General features: G+C 35.1%; 1 protein-coding gene across 2 annotated transcripts in view; it reads left to right on the top strand.

Moving 5' to 3' along the window:
• Nucleotides 1-23,750, top strand: part of LOC114248122 (zinc finger protein chinmo) — a 69,029-nt gene that overhangs the window by 9,769 nt on the left and 35,510 nt on the right. The gene's annotated exons all lie outside the window — the stretch shown is intronic.

The raw sequence follows: 23,750 nt of genomic DNA, 5'->3' as shown, positions 1-23,750 counted from the left end.
GATTCGAAAAATATTGCATCAGTAATTCTTTCTGCGCGTTCTCCGCAACCGGTTCCTGGCTGCGCTCGTTTCACGAAACCTGATCATGATTAATGCGAAGCGATCGCTAATAGCGAACCTCTATGGCGGTAGCATAGAGACAAACTGTCAAAAATTCTAGTTTTCCGCGAGATACGCGTATGGCCACAGCGCGCGAGTTGATTACGAGTACAAGATACGGCCCCCGGAACCGCTCAGCGAGACGTGAACTGGTCGCGTAACGCATTAAACATTTGCATAGAAACTGTCATTGTGGCCCCGCGCGTCCATGGACAAGCGATTAGCACCTAGACACGAACCGCGGTCATCGGTAACCGCTCGCCGCGGCCGCGACCGCGCTTCTGTGCCTCCGAGACGCTCGCGGTCCGTCAATCAAACGCATTTATAATCGACCTTAAATTTATACAGATACCGCTCTTTACGCATTGACGAATCACATGCGTTACTCAACACGCCAATTTGAATTTCGAATTGTTTAATTCTTTGTGCATTCAAATTTGATTTTTTTTTATTTTTCATATGGGGCTTAGTGTTGTGGTATTCATACAATCCGATGACTCAGTTCTCACGGCAAACGATTCTGCGTACACACGCATTAACTTTCATCTAGATTATAATTGCCGGTACCGATGTTTGGATCGATCGTTTTTATTAGTTTTGTTTGTAGATGTTATTACTTTACATAATTTGGTTTTAGTTAAATACCTACTTTAGTGCATCGAAAACAACATGATTCATGTTAAGGTTTTGATAAAATAAAAATAAACATGACAACGAACTGGCCTACTGGTCAATAGAATTGAATTAAAGGAATATTAAAAATATCTTGTTACTATTGTGTTAATTTTTTTTCACTTAAATATGAATGATTAGGTGTCATCATGACCGACTGAATCTTTCGAGTGAATGAGATATACAAAAATATATGTAGTGAAAATGTAACACCATTAAATTTATATCATAAATATAATACCTAAAATTGCGATAAACAACACAGTATTTCGACCGCATTGGTGATACCGAATTTAAATACATTTTACTGGATATTACTGTTCCATTGATAAAGAGTTTAAAATGGAAAAGGAAAAAAATGTGAGACCTTGTACCTTTTAACGTATTTACGCGTTCTACAAATTTTTGAATAACTTGTTTTTTTTTTTTTTTTTTTTTTTTATTTGCATTATGTAAAGGTATTAGCATGCTATAGTGCGAAGGTCGTTGCTTCGATTGGTCCTACGCTTCCGCTGACGTTACAGCCACAGCCAACCGACCAATGGAGACGCGCTGCGCCAGCAACATAGATTATACTCTTTTAAAATAAACAGCAGTTAATTTATTTTCAAATTTGGAACTCTAATTGTTTTGTCACATAACGAAGTTGCGCGGAGGCCTAGTTTTTATTAAAAGGTAAGCTAACTACCAATTCTACTATCGCATCGAGTAAATATATTGCCCAATAGTTATTACGGATTCAATCAAATTCGAATTGAAGTAAAGCTATCAAAACAGAAATTAAATAATGTAGATTACGTTAACGAAAAAAAAATATATATATGTATATATATTTCTAAGGAATGATTAGAAACAAAGTATGTACAAGACACGTATCTCTACACTTTGTAGATAACCTTATGATTTCAAGCCTACCACATTTCATACAAATTTTAGATAAAGAAACACGATTACCTTATGAACAAGTCACAGTGATGTTATGTTGTTTCAAGTAAATTGAGTTAATTTAGAAGGTACTAAGATTTATTTTTTATTTCACAATTTAAAAAATACTCACTTAACCAAACTTTTTAAATCAAAATCTTTTTATGTTTACCGTTTTTGTTTTAAATACCGTAATCACTGATTTTGTAGCGTTCTTTATTTGAAATTATTAATTCGCATAGTTTTCTTAGTAGTGTGATCTCATATCAAATTTTTGGAAAGGGAATAAACAGCAATAAAATGTTATCATAAGATTGAGGAAAAAAAACATTACTACTTTTCATAATAATAGATAGATATCAAAATAAATTTTCGTCCAGATACTCGTCATACTTGTTTTTGAAATAATAATTTTTTTTCGTTGCGAATTAATTGGGCTGTCGTGGATAGCACGCTAAAACTGCGCATTCATCCACTACCAACCACAATTTCGTCCGAAAATCGAGAAGTACTTACATAAGAACCACGCACATCTAAACTATCCACATGTTAAATGAATAATTATTCTTATATTTTGATAATAATATTTCTATATTCTGTTAGCATTCAAAAAGGCGCTAAAATGCATTATTCCGTGATTTCTATTGAAATCGTGTTACGGATTTAATGGTTTTATTATTAGTTATAGACGCCATTTGTAATAACAATTGGTAGTCTGCAAGTAATTTAATCAGTAGCTTATAAATTTTATTATAAGACCTGAAGACAAAGGTGTACAACCAATGTGTGTTGCCGGGGATGACTTACGGTTCCGAGACGTGGTGCTTCACAAGGGATCTTTTTAGGAAGCTTAGTGTCGCGAAGCGAGCTATGGAGAGGGCTATGCTTGGTATTTCTCTACGAGATCGAATCAGAAATGAGGAGATCGAGAGAGCTTGAGGAGAGGCGCTTATTATTTGCATTATTAAAATGACGCTTTGACGCGGTTTAGTTACAGTTAGTTTACGCACAAATATAAAAATAAAATTGATAGCTACGTTTTGACGTAAAGTTTTATAAATATTCCTATTATAAGCTAAAATTGCTTTGACGTATGCATGTGAATATGTGTGAATTGTGTTTTGTAATATTATAATATTAACAGCTTTGTATGTTTTGTATATTTATGTACATATTATATATATCGTTTTTCAATTAAGCGATGCGCTTACCGTGTCAATCTCTATACCATCGTGGGTTGACTGATAGAAAACGCCTTAGGCATCAAGTACGTCACTATACTCTTGTGCATAAGGTAAAAAAAAAAAATTTATGATGAGTGTGGTCGAAGACAATTGAATATGACAATTAGGGATAGCTCAAAAACTACTGGTCATATATTGATGAAATTTAAATTAGACAGCACGGAAACAACCATTTTCTATTGAGGCATCGTCGAAGTTGGTTCACTCAGAGAAAAGTTTTGAGGTACCTAACCCATTAATAAAAATACAAATCTGACGAGTCTGAATTGAGAAGTATTTTCTTCAAGTTGGTTAAAGAAGTAATATCCGTGAACCTTTCGTGAACTTACAACGATAATGAGCATAGACAAAAATAATAATGAGAAAAAAATATCTCTTATCTATGGAGGGCTGTTCGGTTATCGATTCTTTTGCCGAATTTAATTATTCAATTTGCCTAAGAAACTATGTATGAGCTGGCCGTTTTGGTTGGTAGTCCTGAAAGATTTTCTTTTCATGTAACACTGAAACTGTTTAAACAGCCCCAGTTCTTCGATGATAACAAAATGTCACCGCTCCATATAAAACTGTGGCAATTTTAGTTTTAAATACAAACATAACACGTCTCGATGTATACACACATGCACATGTACAAACACAGTTGGTGCTTACAACCTATTCGTAGTGGGTTTTTTTTTTCACAAATCATAATCAGAATTTTCGATCGAATTATATTCAAATTCAAATTTAAAATCATTTATTTCAACTTAGATGTCAGTATAACACACTTGTTGAATGTCAAAATAAAAATAACAATGTCAACTTTACCACCGGTTCCAAAAACAGCCACAGTCCTGAGAAGAACCGGCGAAACAAACTCAGCGGGCTTTTTTTTTTGTTTTTTCTCAAATATATATATATATATATATATATATATGTTTCTTAAATAAGTAAAAATATTTACAATAAACGAAAAAACAAGTCAAAAAATACAAAAAAATTTTTTTTTATGAAAGATGAAGTGATATAGTTTTTCTACCGAATTTCAACCCAGTTAAAGTTGGCGATATGTCTGGATTATCCGGATCTGACCATGGTTACTACAAACCGAACTGTAACTACGAGCTATCGAATGTGAATAAGACAAATAAATAAAAATATTTCTTAGAGTTAGAGAATATATTTACACACGTCAACAATATCTGAGTAAACATGTCGGCATTTAATCAAAATAATCACGTCAGAGATGCACACAAACTTGATAAGATTCGCCAAAATTCAAATATTCCCTGAAGAAAATATGTTAGTATGATAAGTGAGACAGTCGCACCAAAATACCTAAATTTCAACAGGCTAGTACTTAAATCCTTTTGTACTGAAGATGAAACCTTAAGTTGTCAAGTGTAGTAAATTGCCAATATTCAAAATACTGTTCGATCTTTTTGCGTACAAGGAAACTTTTGTTTACAGGGTGGGTGAGCTCACGGGCTCAACCTGAGAGAATTTGCTAACACAAGCTTTTTTTTCCTACCTAAGCTGATGGTCTAGGGAGACCATATCAGCATAACCTTAACAGTAGGTGAGCTCACGGGGCTTAAACCTGACGACGTTGCTAACACGAGCTCTAGCACGAGCCGTGCTTCGTAGAATCTACCACCGGATCGGAAACGCGACCCTCTGAGAAGATCTGGCTAAAAACTCAATGAGCAATTTTCTTTCCAGTTTCACTCAATAAGCAGTTTTGATATTCAAATAAATTTTGATATTCAATTTTAACGAGATTTGAAATTTGATTTTTAACGAGAATTTTTTGGATGGCAATTGCTTAGGTTATAATTGAATTTATGGTTTTCTTGACACATAGTTCTATATCCGTTGGGTTTTTGCGATTGTGTATTTAACACGATCTACGATCCGTTTTTTATTCCATGCAAATTGGTATCGAAAACAAAATGATGATCGACACTGGCTATCGGTTTATAGTAAGACAATGTGCTTGGATCTCGACGTTGGAGTTGAAGTAATCATAGGATATGAAGCTTTCTTTATCCGTTTTAATTTTGGATCGAACGTAAATTCCAGTGTTGCGAAATGCACGTCACATAATAAACAAGACGACGCATTATTTAAATCGACAAATTGAGAAACAATTAATTAATTATGTAAGAATAAAAATTGAATTAATTTTTTACATGTATATTCGGAATAGCTCTCTTACATATAAACAATTCCGTAACTTGAATTCAGAGCTATCACTACACCGAAAACTGTTCACTGAATCAAGCTCGGCTCTGTAATAATAATTATATCGATTGAAAACAAAGCGCAAGTATATAACTTAGCCTTCCTCGAGAGCTCTGTACATAAGTCAAGACCAAGTGATTTACTAATAATGTAACAAATATTATTTTCATTTCCGAATGGCCTTGCGTCTAGGTTAGGTCCGGGGACGGGCGGGGGGGTAGGGGGTCGGGGAGGCCAAGGACGCCCCCCCAGGACCTTCGAGGCGCGACGCTTACGTAACCAAGGCCACGGCTCCGACATGCGTTAGCCGCACGTGCAATTGTACTGTGCCATCAACGTACATATTTAATTAAAATTAATAAATTCTTATTAGTTAATATATCCAGCGATAATTGTTTATTTATTTATGAGTTTAAACATAAAATGTTCTATGGAGTTTGAGGATTTATTATGTTGGTTCTCACGTAGGTAGGTGTACCTGCTTAGTCGTTACTAACGCGAAGCTGTCGTGCGTTTCAGCTTACAGCAGTAATGCGTTTGAGACATCGACCTCATGTTTCAATGAGATAGCGGCTTTTCTTTCACTAAAAATCTTTGCTTTTTATCATTTGACCGTGTTAACGTTACTTTTGGGTCTTCACGACAATTTTCATATAACTATCTTTAATAATCGATTAATTATGAAATTCGTAGCGTATTAAATCTTATGGTAGCGGGCGCAAAGATATCTGAAATGGTACTGCTACTGAAACTCTTAGGAACCAATAGAACAATTTTAAAGTATACGCATACATCATGTAGTTAGTTACTGGCTGGTTAATCGAATTGTCAACATATTGTTTTTGGATGAATCTAAAAAAGGCAATAATTGCGTTGCCAGGGACGACTGCCTTAATAAGAAAGTGATTTAGAAATATTTATTAATGTTTTATTTTTATTTTATTTTTTATTGAATTCATGCTCCTATTAACGAACTTACGGCCTTACTAGTATTAAATGTTGCCAATCGCCCGGAGACAAGATGTTATTAGGTTACAATTTTACAAAATAATACTCTTCAATCTTTTGAGGTGGAATGCATGACTGTTTCGCGGCAGAAATAGATACGATGCTGGTACCTACCTGTCTGGGATTACATTGCGGTCTATCTTTAAAAAAAGAACTTTAGTTTTTTTAAGAACAAATCCACTGTTGAGGGAACACGTGAAATTTATTTAACAACTGTCACACTACGTATTCAATTAAACTGTCTACGACTGGGGTTGTTGGTTTTAGGCCGTTTGTTCAAGTATGCCTTTGCTAGCCTAGACAAATAAAAAAAACATATTCGTTTGAGTCACTGAAGATACGGTACCTACCTACTTGATTTTAATTATAAACTCTGTGTAAATAAATAAATTTTACTACGTTATAATTTATTTTGGACACGCACTCAATTTTTAGTTTCAAGGTTCAATCGGTTCATTATCTGAAGCATTTTAATTGAATCAATTAATTATGCAAAATAAGTATCGGTTTTAGGTGGATTACCGAAATTGGTTACATTTGTTTTCCAGTAACCTCTATTTTTAGTTTTAGTTCAGAAATATGCTTTAGGACAACTAAAGCTATTAATTTTGTTTTATTTTGTGCATAAAGTTCAAGCGGCTCAACAAAACGAGTGACCCTAACATAGGCCCAATGTCTGGACACAATTGCGTGCATATTAACTAAGGTGTCAACAACAACGGGGAGTCTAGATCTTTGATGACACTTAAAAACCACATCACAATCATTGAATAAAAATCATGCAACATACCGAATTGATACTGGCTTGATATAAAAAAAAAACAATTAAATATATAAAAAGTGAAAGTTTGAATTTAGAATTGTACAACACAAACACAATGCTTCCATAACGCGATACCTCGGCCAACAATAGCGTCTAAACCTGTGTTCGGCTCCAGAACTGGTAATCCTGGATTGAGGTCAAGGATCGCTTGGGACAAGTTCTGCTCCCTACGCGGAACTGCGCGAGCGTCCTGTTCCCGAAGGACACATGAGTTTTTGTGATCGCCTTTCAATAAACTAAACTGGGTTCGGATGTCTTTGTCAGACAAAAAACGTTTTGCGAAGCATTGGCGGGAAATGTGATGTTTGAAAAAAAAACCCAAATAATACCAATGCTTCTGGCAAATTTATGGAGGTAAATTACCCACGTAATGAATGTTAGAAGGACTTAAGTCATGTCGAAAGTAAAATTTACTGTTGATATTGAAAATCTCTCTAACATTCCTGCTCCTAATTAGTATAAAATGCATTTTAGATGGCTAACATTTGCGTTATTAAGTAATTTTTACAAATAGAATGCGTTCATATCGAGATACCAACTGCGTAAAATACCCAATAACATAATAGCTTACCCAATGAGAAAGTAGTAGTAGAAGAATAAGTGAACCCTGATTATCATAGATTATGGAGCCTTGAAATCTAGGTGTTCTATTATGATCTATTTAAATTTGCAGTAGAAAAATAGGTGTTGTTATTCCCATCCAGCAATGAAATCGAAGTTTCAATTTATTATTCGGTTATATTGGCCACTGAACCCAGAAAAGAAGCGACATTTCTCAAGCTGAAACGCATCATTGCTTTGCGGTAGACGAATACCAATTCATATTGTTAATCGTGAAGACGCAATGTGCCTGTGTAATTTGATTTGACCAGACCGCCTGCTAATCATTAGTCAAATTTGACAAATGGGTCTAGCACGAGACTACCTGATTATTAATGTTTTAAATTTAAATTATCAAATCCATTTTATAACCTTAACGTAGTCATTGACAGTCTATTTTAGTCTACTGTCGGACATAGGCTTCTCCGAAGGCACGCCACACAATCCAATCCTGAGCCTCACACAGCAAACACAGTATTTATAGAGAACGACAATAGAAATATTTCCCATCGGGCAAATATTACTGCTCGACAAACTGTCGGCATTGGTCCGAATGTTGTTGTAAATACAAGATTATCTTGATAACTGCGAACAAATCACGCACGATCATCCGGCCCCAAATTAGGATTCCCTGTGTTATGGATACCAGAGACTGACATACATACTTATATACGTTTAAATATATACATATATAGATAATAAATACCCGGAACAAACAAACCTGTTCATCACACGAATGTTTGCCCGATGTCGGTATCGGAACCAACAGTCGTCGTGGCCTAAAGGATAAGACATCCGTTGCATTCGTGTGTAGCGATGCAATGGTGTTCGAATCTCGCAGGCGAGTACCAACTTTTCTGATGAAATACTTAACAAATGTTCACGATTTACTTCCACGATCAAGGAACAAGATTGTGTAATAAAAATCAAACCCGCATAATTATAATTTGCGTAATTAGTGGTGGTAAGACGTATTGTGAGTCCGCACGGGTATTTACCAACCTATTTCGGCTGTGAAGCAGTAATGCATTTCGGTTTGAAGGGTGGGGGCAGCCGTTGTAACTATACTGAGACCTTAGAATTTATATCTCAAGGTAAGTGGCGGCATTTACTTTGTAGATGTTATGGGCTAATAATTTCGATAATCAGTGAGCTCGTCTACTCACCTAAGCAATAAATAAATTAAAAGCCAGGAGCGCTGACTACTGCATCACCGACTTGTTTCTGTATCTTGAAATTGTCGTTGGCGGTTTTGGTTCGATTTCCACTATTCAATAGCTCCAGTACTCGACTACCAAATAAATTATTGACGTATGATTACTAAACAACGATCGTAAATGCTTTAATTACTTTACACAATCGAGAAACATGTCGTCGGTAATTTAAAATTCTATGATTGATCAATTTTACGTAACACCTTCAAATGTATACCTACGTTTTATTACTATAAATACAATTTCCATGGCAATATTCAATTGGTTTCCTGTCGTTTGTAATGTTACGATAAAGATTTATTTATAATTATCGGTGTGTTAGCTATAAGGGCTACACGATGTCGTAAATTAGGGCTTTTAAGGTCGAGGCTGGTTAGTTATTATTTAGAGCAATCATTTATTTTTATTATAGGGGAAGTAAAACGTACATTTAGTAGTTGCACATATCTCGAGACGCGTGTGGGCCGTGTTGAGAAATAATCATTTGAAATCATTAATCGTAATAACTACTGGAAATTGAGCATTATAATAATGTAGCTGTGTGATTAAATTTAAACGTCCATTAACAAATTAACTTTCAGTATCAAACTTTTCCTTATAAATTAAATAATTTTAAGACTGAGAGAAGTATGAGCCAGTCTGGTTGATCACTATCATACTGCCTTTGTTATAGCAGACCATTAAAGCGTTTCAGTTTTAAGGGTTAAGGGAAAATGGGCTTTATAATAAAATTGAGACTTCGAACTCGTGTCTGGAGACATTCCACAAGCAAGTCATGGGCTTTATTCATTCTCCTGCCCTTCTCCAAGTCACCTAGGGTCGGCGCAACATGTTTTCTCCTTCCATACTCTTTTATCATATACTATATCTTCGCTCACTCCTCTCTTACACATATCGTCTTTCACGCAATCCATCCGCATTTCTTCTTAGGTCTACCTTTTCCTCTTGTTCAACCATATTCATATAAAGGAGCTTTTAGGCCTCTAAAGCACCGATCACCGTCCTCATGGGACTTGTCGATTACGACGAAGAGTTCGACAAGCGACACACACACACAGACACAGCCAACTGAGTTTCTTGTCAGATCTTCTCAGGTGGTCGCTATTTCGGTCCGGTGGTAGATTTTGCGAAGCGATTTGCAATACTCTTGTTAGGGCTAGTGTTAGCAAATTCAGGTGGAGCCCGTGAGCTCACTTACCCGTATGGGCGTAGCTGAAATAGTCCTTTAGACTACTAGTGAATAGATAGGGAAATACACAAAAAGTAAACAAGAAAAAAGTTACTATAAATTTTTTACTGCTCGCAATTTGAAATATTCATATTTATATACATTCTGTACATCATAGCTCTTTAGTATATTGTGGGATGTAAACGGTACTTGAGAATTAAGCTAGGTTCTAGATAAATGAACAAAATAAGCGCGTTATTCTCATGGCTGATTGATAAAGTCCGTTCTGTACCATAGAAATAAGGAACACACATTCTTTACAAAGACTCCTGCGGCATCTTTTTAAGCCTCTATCGGTGGTAGATTAAACGACGGCTCGCCTGGTAGTCAATGATTACTGTCGCTCATACGCACTGTCAATGTGACAGGCATAATCAACTTCGTGATACCGTAACGGATACCATCAACTAAATGTCAACAGAAGCTGTACAGTATTAATGTTTAAAACTTAGATTAATACATAATGCTTCCTTAATATTATACAACTTATTACTATCCACTATCATCAGATAACCCATATGTATTATGATAATATGTATTTTAAACTGTTTAAATGTTGAGCGTATTAAAGCATGTACCACAATGAACGCATGCAAATTACATAACCCAATGTCCTTGCTGTTAGCATAATAATAATTTACTTTATTATACAAAAGCAGTTTTTCAGAAAACCCGCCTTTTTGCTGTAGTAATTTCATTGGGGCCCCAAATGAAGGGCGCTGATATACCCACAATAAAATAAACAAAACGTCACATGTATTTCATAGATATTATACCGATCTTATCCATAATCTTATCGTAATTGTATCTAAATAGCAATTGGCATTTTTAATGGCATCGAGTCGAGTTTGTTTTCATAAGTCACTTAAGCCACTGCTTAATGAGCCAGATTGAATTCTGTGTCACCTTTCATGTACAAAGTTTATGCAAAGTTACGTGAAGTTGGAATTCTTCCGGATCAAACAAAATTTTGTTACTAAAAATTCTCTATATATAATTAAACACTTGTAACTTCATTATGACAAACAATTAGAGATGAAAAAGTATTTGTCCGAGCCCTCGCTCCGTTGCTGTGAGAAACGAGATAAACAAACACACGAATAGACAACGTAAATATAAACATAACTGTAATTGTTATCAAATCTAACAATGAACCTAAAACTAAAAACCTTACAAATTAACAATAATAATAATAATCTAATAACTAAAATATATTATTAAAAGGAGTCCCTTTAGGCAAGGTTCCGAAGATACTGGCAGCGTTCCCCCTTTGAATAGCTAGACTAATTCTTTGTCCAAGGTAGCTAGCTGGTCTTCTATGATGTTGAGTAACCTTTTTGCTAATTCCTTAAAGAGCCTTATAGCGCTAGGACCCCACGGACCAAAGGTCTCGACACCTATATGGATAAAAACATATTTGGAGCCTAGATCCCTAGTATTTGCATCCTTTTTTTTGAGCTCTTCGTAATTCTATAGATGAAACATTTACAATTGATTGGTACATATCGAGGGGTGAAAAATTATTTTGTTTAAGCGACATTTCGCTTAACACGTGAAATGTATCTTTAAATAATAAATAAATAATAAATAAATATTTACTAACAATCACGCCACGTTAACTGGTCCCATGATAAGTTCGTAAAGAACTTGTGTTACGGGTACCAGATAACGGAAATAAATGTAAGATTTTTATTATACACATACATATTATTATATTTAATATACATCCATAACCCTGGAAAAGACATTTATATTTATCATATAAATATCTTCCCTTGGCGGGATTCGAACCCGCGACCCCCTTGTGTAGTGATCATGTCACATACCACTACACCAGACGGTCGTCTGTAATGGATGGTGCGTTTTATTTGGTATTAGCATCAACAGTTGAACAGTTCAAGGTTTTTAATTGAACTTCAATTAATTTCACTCCATTGAAATAGCTAAAGAAGTTTTTTTTTGTTATGATATTTTTTTCATATTTTAAACTATATTTGACTCTCCTGTAAAGTTGCAAAAAAGTCGCTTAAATAGCCTTTCTTCACGCCTCGCTATGATTTGTGCTTGACATGAATCTTGGTCCAGTTTTAAATGTGTATTTAGCCTTATATTATAGTATTAGGCCTTTATCATAGCACTATTAACTAAAGGAAGATGGGAGAAAGTAGCTTAAAAAAAAGGATAAGCTGTAACATTTTTTTAAATGTTCTTCTTTCATTTCTCAAAAATCTTCTCAGTATAATCCCACATGACACTGCACTTCATTACATTCTATGCATAGACGAAATCAACTTGATGTACAATACCTAGTGGTCGTTTTGATGTCAATCCTTTTTGGACTACGAATCTAAGGCGACTATTAGAGTAGTGATTGGTTTAACGGTGTCCAGAGCAAAAAAGTCAATTATAAAAAAAAAATGTTAATTATTTTATTTATATGTAAAACTGATTATACAAAGGTTCTTATAAATGACTAGCGACCCGCCCTCGCTTCGCTTCGGAAACATTAAAACACACATGAAATAAAAAAAATAAAAATAAAAAATAAAAAAAAAAGTAGCGTATGTTCTTCAGGGACAATGTCGGCTTCTAATGGAAAAATAATTTTTCAAATCGGTCCAGTAGTTTCGGAGCCTATTCGAAACAAACAAAAAAACAAATCTTTCCTCTTTATAATATTAGTATAGATTTGACTACAACTTTCAATTAAACAAAAAAATCGCCATCTTTGTTGTACCCTCTTCTACGAGTAGTAACTTCGTGGTGACTATCAGAACAGCCTTTTGGATCGTCATCATCATAGTCGGTTGCTCTTGGCAGAGCAGTCGTGGTCATGTGGAATTCTTGTTTACTAAAGCCTTGATAGATGTTTTCCATAGTTTGCGAACTGAGGCTTGGCGCACGCACTCGTTAAGTGGGGTTTCAGTAAGATCTTTCATCTGATCGGTCCAGCGCATGGGGATTTGTCCACGAGATCTCTTACCATTGACCCTACCCTGAAAAACAAGTTTCTCTATAGATCAACTGAATTAAACGAAAAATATGTTTGGTGTCGTGGGACACCGGATAGGAACGAAGTTCCTTATAAAAATATTAATTTTAAGTTCTATTCGAGGTATAACGAAAATAATGTTTTGGGTATACATTTTTTATTATGATTTTTTTATTGATAAAAAAAATATTTTACGAAGTTATCAACTTTATTTTATTCAAAATGATTTATAAAAAATATATTATAATAATATGTTATTCTTTGTACGTTATTACAAAGTTAAGTCGTATACTGTGTGCATTACTAATACAAATCTTACGTTACGGACATTTTTTCCCGGTTAGTGCACCCCTCCGCACCGTCCCATAAGGAACTTCGTTCCAAAAAGAAATTAAATCTTTATCTAAATAATAAATCTATTCTTTAGTTCTACGTGGAAGAGATAGCGATAGCTTGAGGAGGGTGACCAGGGCCGGCCGCAGTTATTATCGTTCTCACTAATAGTCCGATAGAATTCTCGTGCAACAACTTCTAGCCTTTTTTGTCCATCGAACAGTCAAAAAACCTGCGGCCTCAGCTGCATACAAACACGCATGCGCGAACCAGTGCGTGCATTATGTACTAATCGCCTTTCACTCGGCACTGCAGCTCGAAGGCGCTTTGTTTTTTGACTCTCTCTTATATAACGGTGCTTTAAAAAACACAGCGAACGCTCGTGCTCTTGTCTTATATAGTTGCCGAGAATAGAATTGAGAGAAAAGCGTTCTCCTAGTTTTTTAGAGCTTTAAAAATAATAATATAACCGGACTAACAATGAATTTGGACTTTTTTATCCTGCTGATACTGTTGGTCTAGATATAGAGCGAATTTTCTTTTCTATTTTTATTGCTTTTGTTCAGACGAGCATACGTCAACCTGATGGTAAGTGGTTACCGTCACTCATGGACGTCAGTAATGCCAGGGGCAGAGCCAAACAGCTGCCAATTATTAAGTATTCTCCGCAAGCATCGTTTGAAGAAGGACATGTAATGACACGCGCTCGGGAAGTTATAAATATACAAGCCAAGGTAATAAAAACGTGTGAAATTAATTTCACATAAAATAATTTAAGATTATCACGAATTGTTTATTTTTATTAAATTATTTCAATAATAAAACAGTATTTTATTGTGAACATAATCTGAAATTTAAAGATTTATTTGTTAAATATCTTACAAATTATAGTTTGAGTAAATGTCATAGATCGGTTTTATATTTAGAAGAGGATATTTTTAACGTGATGTAGGGATTAATCAATTTTCTCCTATGAACTGCCATGAATAGCCCAGAGTGATTTAAGCTTCTTAGATAGACTTATCGAGTCTACATGAAAATGAAAAGTTTCATATTTCAATTAACAGCAACGGTAGTTAATATCTAAAATTGCCAATATAATGCTAATAGCTCAATCGACCACAACATTCTTAGTACAATTAGAACATTGTCTGGCGTTCGCCCAGTTGTGGGAATTCGACATACATATATCTCTGAGACCTCAGAGTTAGCTCAATTTTTGTATGATACAAAACGTTCTCTTTTGTTATTCTAGTGACTTTTTTATAAGGGTTTTAGTTTAGTAGAGTATAAAAGATTTTGGGATAAAAAGAAAACTGTAATATTTTGCCCATTTTTATATTAATTAGAAAGAACTGTCATATTCACATTGTTTTCAAATATACTTTGAAATTGGAATTATTTGAAATAGAAAATAGAAAAATTGAAATTGGATTTGCTGTGAATTCGTGAGGCGTCTTTTACGGGAAGACGTCGAATTATGCCTTAGGGTAACATCCTATTCTAGACCGAAATCGTTACAATATTTTAGTGATGGTAGAGCATGTGGTAAGTCCACTACAAGTGTTGTATAGTCTATTGCTTCACTGGAGCTTTCGATTAACCGTTTGATCGACGACAATTGCACACCATTTTGAGCTTATATTTCAAGATGTTTTTGGGCTCCGAGAATTACTGAACGATCTAGATGTAAATACAGCGAGAATAAAAAAAACGAGAAAAAAACAATTAGGTTGATACGTGATTGTTTTTTTTTTTCTCTAGAAATTTAAATCCGCCTCTTACCTGAAACCGTATGTGTGTAAAGATTAGCTATGCGTGTACGCAATGCAATAGCTGCAGCTTTCTAAACGAGGCGACCCATGCCGTGCGGGCGATGTTCTTTCTATTCGAAAAAAACGCATAGAAAGTGTTTGAACAGTCAAATGTCCTAGTAACTAATACTCACATGCTAATTTATGTTTCTAAATAAAACTATAACGTTTAAAGTATAATATTTACCGAGAATAAAGCGAGAGAGACAATATACGTAGTTTAAAAACTAAACACGCTTAAAAAGTAAACCGAACAATACAATTAATATCAGCCTTTTTTATTCTGTTGATTGTGGTCAGAATATAAGAGCGAAATTATATAATTATTGCATTCTCATATGTATTTGATACGTGTGAACGTTTTCAAGTTAACCGGACATTTTTTTATCGGCGAAATTGAAATTAAAATATCCCCTTACATATAAAAAAATCTTACGTTACGGACGTTTTTTCCCGGTAAGGGTACCCCTCCGCATTGTCCCATAAGGAACCTCGTTCCAAAAAAAAAATGCTGTTATAATAATGCTAATATGTAAAATAATGCTGTTACTGAAATCTAATGCAACGGAAAACTGGTTATTTTGAAGTCAATAAATAAAAAAGTCCTCCCGCTTTTATTTTATATCCCACAGTTATTGGAATCATGATTAGAACGAATTTCTATTGGAATACTATCTACCCTATTCCAACTACTAGGAGACAGTTGCTTCCAGTTAGAAATGGGTGTTAGTACCTCAGCTAGGTCAAAACATGCATAGCGTGCATGGATTAAAAAAAATGTTATATAATAACGATATTATAGAAGTTCTGATGATTATATTACAGCCAGATTATATTTACTGGTGGTAGGACCTCTTGTGAGTCCGCGCGGGTAGGTACCACCACCCTGCCTATTTCTGCCGTGAAGCAGTAATGCGTTTCGGTTTGAAGGGTGGGGCAGCCGTTGTAACTATACTGAGATCTTAGAACTTATATCTCAAGGTGGGTGGCGCATTTACGTTGTAGATGTCCATGGGCTCCAGTAACCACTTTACACCAGGTGGGCTGTGAGCTCGTCCTCCCATCTAAGCAATAAAAAAAAAAAGGCACCATCCAGTCTATCCGTATAGTGAAGCAGCAATGTCTTCTGGTTAGAGGAGTCGTTGTGTCATAAAATCAGGATCTCACTTAAGCTATCAATTATACAATAGCCCTGTAATCACATATTATCAGAGGTTATGCTTCTCCATCTCATTCTAAAACAATATTAGAGCTTTGAAAGCATGCAATCGCACATATCAAAAGAAATCACGAAACGTGCAACTAAAATAAACGCATCTAGATAAGCCGTGTGGGAATTTAAAAAACCCGTTTCTGAGAGCGCAGTCGTTTCGAAATCTCTTGTGCAATACGATTGTACGTGAACCTACGGGCTGAACTGTGCATCACGGCGTGCGTGGAGATAGAAAGGGCATTTCTAGATACGAGAAAAACATTTTTTTTTTTTTAAATATTAAGGTCGCTTTTTAACAGCAATTGTCATTAACGACCACTGTAAGCTTATAATTAAATTAATCTATGGTAATCTATTATTCTCAGGAATTTTAAAGTACATTTTACATTATTATTTAAACAGTCAAACAAACACATAGGCATGGCAACAAACACTCTGGAATAGCTATTGGGTAAAAGATAATAAAAGTGCTTTATATGATATAAGAAAATCAGTTTTTGAAAAAAGGAAATTTCAGATTAATAATAGAAAAAATTCAAGTACTTTTAAATAGGTTAAGAATAGCTCACTGTAACATTACTCACATCCATCTTATTACAAAAGAAGAAATAAAGAAATGTAGTCGATGTGATAGCAATATAATAAATAATATCTATTAAGCATTTACTAATTGAGTGCCCCAATGTTTAATGCAGAAAAACATCTTTGTTACCACGATTGTATTTTTTAATGCAAATTCGTTTTTTGAACTTCAATATATGTACATAAAGTGTAAATTTAAACTAACGCCTACTTATTACGTAAACAAAATATGTTTTTCATAAATCAAACAACAAAACAGTGTTTTCAATGCGAATTTCATAAATATCTCCACAAACACTTCTTGTTACTCAATGAATAAAAATACTCGTGTATATAAAAGGCTATGTAAAGTATACTGTAATATGTAGAGTTTCATTGTAAAGTTTCTCTAAAGTGTTTGTCTAAGTACCGACTATTGGAATGAAGTGTACAGAAAAATATAAATATTTTGTTTGTGCAGCGTACCATGTATTTATATTAGAACAAGCAAGGGCTATCGTCACTGTTATAAATTTGAAAGTCCCACAGTGCATACCATTGTTAAGAAACTGAAACAAGCATTGTTTTATTTGAAACCACTTTTAGATGACTTGATTAATTGATATACTAATCTAAATTACAAGTTGAATTTTTAAAAAGATATTAAGCCTTGTTAGTTTAGTGATTGGTGAGTTTATCATTGGATCCGGATTTGATGCGTGACGGGCATAACGACCGCCGTCTTGTTTTTGTCTCTTGTATTTTTGACACATTTAAAACAGGACAAATTTGTTTACGATATCAATCGTTTACGTCCAACTATTAAAAATTGTCTAGGAATTTCACAATCCTTTTTTAAATATATATCTTTTAAAATTAATGGCTAACTGAATTCTATTAAAAATTGCTAGGAATTTCACAATACTTTTTTAAATATATATCGTTTAAAATTAATGGCTAATAATTGAATAACGAACGAATAGAAATGTCACAATAATGTATTCTTAGAACGGTTTTTTATGCATATCGCCGAATAAGGGTAGGTCATATGTGTCATGTCGATTAGCGACCGATCGTATGTGTGTCAGTGAATGCATAATTGAATGCCAATAAGAAATTTTGTTATTTAGAAACTAGTTTGAACGAAGCTAGCAGAATGTAATTCATTATGTAAGGATTGCGATTTGCAGTGATTTTCGCGAAATTATATTTTTGAGGGCTTCATTATGAAATTCCTCACCAAATATTCTTCGGATGGAACAGATCTACAGACGTAGATATCGGCTTACAAAAATAATAATTAATACAGCTTGAATTGAAGCTAAAATGATTTCAAATATGTCTTGTATATAGAAGCTCTGAACATCAATGTTTGACTGACCCGCCGAGCGAAGATATTCGTCCATTAGATTTTCCTATATAGAAAAGAAAACGTTATTGAATATTGTTAGTGAAAAGTAAAGCTACTTAAAAATTGACAAGTGTGCTAAAATGGCAATCTTGTATCGAGACCATTTTTTCTTACAAAGGGAAGTGGATAGCGGTACGGTAATAAATATTTTCTATCGGCGTATAGAAATGTTTAAAAATCTCTGGATAGAATACCAATTAGTTGCTAGGATCAAAAAAAAAGTGACTTAACCAAAAAACAAAACATTTACTTTCTTACGTCCGTACGAAGGCGTACATATACTTTCTCACCGGTTCCACCTAAATAATAATTACTCTATGACGCGATTGCAGAGTGACCGATGCTTTGCGCAACTCAGTGCAACCGCCCCGCGCGCCCGCACCCCCCTCTCTTACTACGCTTGCGCGTGTACTGCATGCCGGAACCAGGTCGCAGCCGAAATTCCACAACGACCAGTCTAAGGGGAACTCCCCCCTGCTCCGAAAAAGCGACGCGCTAGGAACAAAGGGGCATAATAATAGAGTCATCGGGGCTCAACTAGACCCAGCCGGCTATACGTGCACGCATGCAAATATACAGTTAGGCAGCTAAGGCAGAAATCGAATCGATATCGTATTGAATCTGTGTGCACTAAATTTGGGCGTTGATATAAAGTACAGGATCGTACGCTACCTTTGTTTTCATTGTGTGGATGTATTAACTTCCTACTTAGAAGATTTCTAATGAATACGCACGTCCAAATGCGTCAAGAACTTAAAAGAGAAAGTCGAGATGCAAATATAGCTTGGTAACGACATGTTATAAGTAAATTTAGTATTATTATTGCTTATTTACAATTTGTATGAATAAATTATTAAGACAGTGAACTTAAGACATCGATGATTTTCGATAACTGCCTAATATCACGTGATTCCGTCCGCCAACTGTTGCCAACAAAGAAAATTAAGTATTATTTTTATGGAAATACGTATTTTCAGAGTTTCTTGTAGTATTTGTGTGATTAAGCCACAATCAACACATTTTTTTTTAGGAATATTAAATATTCCGATTTCACATCCAAAGTGGATCGTGATATTGCGGTGTCTACGGACTCAGCTATAATTTAACAATAAGTACATACGTATACCTTCAACACGTCCACAGATATGTCTACAAAAATTAATTATATAATACATTTTTTTGCAGAGTACATATGTCTTATTTAGGTATAACATTTTAGTCTTCAGTAGTTAACTACTAAAATACTGTACATAAATAATGATACCATTCAAGCTCCCAAATTTGACATTTTATACTATTAGTAAAAAGTAAATTTAATTTAAAAAAATAGGCTTCAAACTTTAGCCTTGTTATGCCTTCACCTAAGGTCACTTTCTTAAATTATTCAATATCACGTCTCAAAGTTATATTTTGTGTCATTAAACATCAAATAGACTGCGTGCTCACCACCTTGAGCAATATACTATTTTTACAATACCCAAAAAAATAACAACATCAAAAATCGTTTTTTTTTCACGACAGACCACTCAACTCAACAAACAAGAAGGTAAATGAATTTCTCTACTTTTCCATTAAAATGGGTTGTCGAAAGCAATTAACAAATTAAATAGCCCGGTAGATTCTCGTGAAACGGGTCATCGGGTCAATCGATAACGTACAGGTAGAGAAGACTTCTATTCGTTTGGATGCATCTTGGCCAGCCTAGACGCGTTCACACAAATATTCATTATATCTCCGGAAGGTTTTTAAAGTCGTAGACCTAATACGAAATACTGTAGCGTTATTCATTTGTTAGTAATCCTTTTACGTTCGTTTTTGAACTTTTGAACAATACAGAGACGTAAGCTGTACAGAAATTCAATTCACAAGCTCATCTATCTAGTAATTCTATAAGTCGGAAATTATTTCTGGAAAGGAACTCTGGGTAAATGTATCCAGTTAGTCGATTCTAGAAAGTAGGGACGAACCTTCCGTTGCAGGCAGGTGGTGTGATGCAAAAAAGAAGATGACAAGATCATCTCAAGCTGTTATAAAGCACTTTCGAACACATTCGTGTAATCGGTGACAATCTTAATATTTGAATGTCGCAACGCCATTATTTACAAGTTTACAGAATATGGCTGCGGGAAAACAGTTGTGCAAATGCACTGAAAAAACATAAGGATTCTTCAAGGCTTTAAAAACGAATCTTTAAAACGAGATAAAATGAAAAAGCCGTACTATAATAAGTCAACTAAGACGTCCCTTCGCCCAATCATCATCATCATCATCATCATCAGCCTGCGGCAGTCCATTGCTGGACATAGGCCTCCCCTAAAGCTCGCCGCTGAACCCGATCTTCGGTTCTACGCACCCAGTTACTGCCAGCTGCCTTGCGCAGGTGGTCGCTCCATCTAGCAGGAGGGCTACGCTCAATCATAAGCTTCGACATTTCTGGAAAAAACTACCTTTAAATTATCTTTCGTATTTATTGCGCTTAAGCCATTTTTGATTCCATAGTCACTGTATTTATTTATATACGACGGGCAAACATTTAATTCCTTCCTTTCTCGATATTAAGTAACGAAATTTTTTGAACGGCTCATCTTCACAATTATCTATTTAAGTTGGGATCAATGTTTATTGCTTTGTTTTATGTTAGTTTCTACGGTTTTCGCGAATCGCAGACACAATTAAAACTATTTTCATGGTTTAGTCTCTCGTTTTTCATTGTTATTATATTATTATTTCGAAAGTTACGGATAAGCTATGGTGTGTCCGTGGCCACGGGCGATTTACGTGTTAAATATTTGTTTTTAGTGCTAGCTATTGACCATTCTTCCATAAATAAATATTCCTTGGCTTTTAAATTTCGCACAAAACGAACTAATCGTTTTTTGATTCCTGGCCGTGTGTTTGGGTTGGGTCATCTTTATCTTCACAATAAGAGATTTTTCCAGGTGACTCATTCCGAGATATCGTGTGTTATTACAAATGCAATATCGATCTAAATATCTGATTACAAAGCAATCTAGAATTTTGGATGATGTCGTTAATTCAAAGCGGATTGTATAGGATATTCGAAATGGTTATTACAATTTTTTATAGGGTACATAGATGATATATTTGTTTTCGCGCATACCATTACATACACTTGTTTCATTTAAACATCAATTAAAGTATCAGGTTAATTATCGAAAATCTAATAACATTACATTCGGGTAGCGTGGGAACGGCTACTGCTGTGCATTACATATTCAAAGGTCTCTGGCCGAATCGATCTGAACGCAGTATTTACAGCCTTGGAACAACCCTACAAAGCCTGCGAGGTTGATGACTTATAGCGTTAATTAATATATTTACTAATTTTAAAAATTCAATATAACATTATAGATATATAGAGTTTTAGGTTTGCGTTACTTCTCTATTTTTGCGAAACAGTTAATTCTTAAAAAAAATTACAATAATTTTGTGTAAATCAAAAACTAAATTAAACTGTGACGACAATTGTTTGTTTGTATGAAAAGGACGGGCTTAGATTATTTGGCACGTCCTTATCTCATATTGAATCTCATTTGATTCTTCAAGCAGAAGAAAATATTCAGTACTTTCATTAAATACTTTTAAAATTATAATTTAAAAGAAAAAAAACATATTCAAACGGTACTTGTGATGGAGCATATTGTGATGCCGCCGACGAGTATGCACCACAGTCCTGCCTATTTCTACTGCTAAATACTCATGAATATTTATTTAAAGAGAAGAACAGGCATACGCAATACACTGGAGACTACGACCTCATGACTCAAGGTCGTTCTCGTTGTCTATGTGCTCTATGACCTTCGAGTGCAGTCAAAAAGAAAATCGTTTTTTTTTGTTGTTTCCAAAAACAATTGGAAGTTGTCACTATTTTAAATCAGCAACTTTGAACTCTAACCCCCATTATTTAAAACGAACAAGGAAGCACATTTGTCGATAATTTTCGACGTGGCGTCCAATTAATCTATACTAATATATAAATCTACAGTGGTTTTTACGGATGTTCCGTTATAACTACTGAACCGTGCATCCAATTCACTTGAAACTTGGTATCCATGTAAAAATACATGTACTTAATGGACAGGCTAATATTTATATGAGTGTTGGACTCCCTACACCAGTTGCGGGGGCGTTAATGGTGAGAATCTTTGTGGGGGTGAGAAATAATAATGTTAATTTTAAATGCCCAGCGAAGCGGACGGGTACAGCTAGTGTCCTCTAAAGTTAAATATACATTTGGCCCGTGGAAGCTCACCGTGGGAATGTCCAGCGCTCCACATAACATATTCAACGTTGTGTGTCCGCATCGATTACTGTTCTTCCGACCTTGTGGGTCTGTGCCATGCTGTCTGCTCATATGAACGCTCAGTTTTCTCATTTAACCTTTAATGAATTACCGGAGCCCATAGACATCTATAACGTAAATGCCGCCACTCACCTTGAGATATGAGTTCTAAGGTCTCAGTATAGTTACAACGGCTGCCCCACCCTTCAAACCGAAACGCATTACTGCTTCACGACTAAAATAGACAGGGTACTGGTACCTACCCGTGTGGGCACACAAGAGGTCCTACCACCAGTAAAACCACCAGCTGTTTACTGGGCTTCATTCTTTATATTGCAATTTCCATTTGTATTCGGCTCTGGAAAGGAAAAACATGTTCGAGGGCAGATATACTTCTGTAAGTGGTCGAGGTAGTGGTAGAGATTTATTTTTAAGTTTTCTTTGAAGTTGAAAATATCAGGAACCTTAAGTGATAGCGTGAAGAAGTGTGTTTTATAGTCGAATGGTCTATGGCAAAAAGGATCTCTGAAAATGCACCGCTAAAGAACGTATTTTACGTAGATAGCAAAGTACACAATATGTAAAATATAGTCACGACACAATATGAAATTCAGTACATTAATTACATATGCGCACCAAACAATTGTTTGTCCGATATCGAGGGTATCGATCGTAGCCACACCGCTCTGTACTGGGTATTTCACATGTGTGTGAACGAATCGACGTTTTAAAATCAACTCACCGAATCATCATATTTAGGAATTAGGCACAGCCGAATATGAGTTGTATGTGGCGATGCAACAGTGCCCGAATCCCGCAGGCGGGTACCAATTTTTCTAATGAAATACGTACTTAACAAATTTTCACGATTGACTTCCATGGTGAAGGAATAGCATCGTGTAAAAAAACTTAAGCCCGCAAAATTATAATTTGCGTATTTACTGGTGGTAGGTTGTCTTGTGAGTCCGCACGAGTAGGTATCACCACCACTCTGCTTATTTATTTATTTTTGGCTTAGATGGGTGGACGAGCTCACAGCCCACCTGGTGTTAAGTGGTTACTGGAGCCCATGGACATCTACAACGTAA

Source organism: Bombyx mandarina, chromosome 04 (assembly GCF_030267445.1).
Source record: "Bombyx mandarina strain Sakado chromosome 04, ASM3026744v2".
Classification (NCBI taxonomy): Eukaryota; Metazoa; Arthropoda; class Insecta; order Lepidoptera; family Bombycidae; genus Bombyx; species Bombyx mandarina.
The sequence above is the reverse complement of the archived record's forward strand: the minus strand, read 5'-3'. Positions and strand labels throughout refer to the sequence as shown.